The sequence below is a fragment of the Mustela erminea genome, chromosome 1, assembly GCF_009829155.1.
Source record: "Mustela erminea isolate mMusErm1 chromosome 1, mMusErm1.Pri, whole genome shotgun sequence".
Classification (NCBI taxonomy): domain Eukaryota; kingdom Metazoa; phylum Chordata; class Mammalia; order Carnivora; family Mustelidae; genus Mustela; species Mustela erminea.
In genome coordinates this window covers 59,265,970-59,266,886 of record NC_045614.1, presented here as the reverse complement: position 1 = coordinate 59,266,886, position 917 = coordinate 59,265,970, and positions in this window count along the sequence as shown.

The following is a 917-nucleotide window of genomic DNA, read 5'->3' as shown; positions in this document are numbered from 1 at the left end:
GGCAGGCAGAGAGAGAAAGGGGGAAGCAGATTCCCTGCTTCGCAGGGAGCCAGGTGCGGGGCTCGATCCCAGGACCCTGAGATCATGATCTGAACTGAAGGCTGAGGCTTAATCCACTGAGCCACCCAGGGGCCCCGGCTCTGTCCATTTTTGATTTTATATAAATGGAGTCGTACTTTGTGCCTTTGCTGTGATTTGCCTCTCTTGCTTCATATCCGGTTTTTGAGATTAAGTCGTGCTGGTATGTAGCTGGGGCTTCTTTAGGGGGGATCTGGGGTTTCCAGGGGGCCAGTCCTGGGAAAGGCATTGCTCATTGTCGCTGCTGTGGAGTGCTCTGTGGCACGAATGGACCATGGCCCACATATCTACGGACACATGGATGCTTTTGCTCTGAGGCTATTTGAACAGGGCCACTGTGGAATTCCCAAACAGCCCCTGGTGCTCCTGGGTTTATTCCCAGGAGAGCAATGGCTGGAGGTTGGTGCTGTGGTTTTGACCTTTCTGGACAATAGCAGCCTATTTGCCCGAGGGATGGAGGCAATACACTCGCTTCACCAGCCGTGCGTGCCCAACCCCCTTCCTCCATTCCCACCAGCTCTTGGTTTTGTCCAACATCTATTTTTGCCCATTTGGTAGGTGTGAAATGGATTTCACCATCGTTTTCACTCAAGTTTCCAAGGTTACTAATAACGTTTATTAGCCATTTAGATTTTCTTTGCGTGAAATGTCTATTCATGTCTTTTGCCCATTTTTTAATTATACTATTTTGTTATTGACTGTCCGAGCCCTTCGTGTATTTTGGATAGAAATCCTTTGCAGATACATGTTACAGATATCTTCTATTAGTTTGTGACTGATCATTTCACTTTTTATAGAAAGATTTATTTATTTATTTTTAGGGAGAGAGGGAGCAAGAA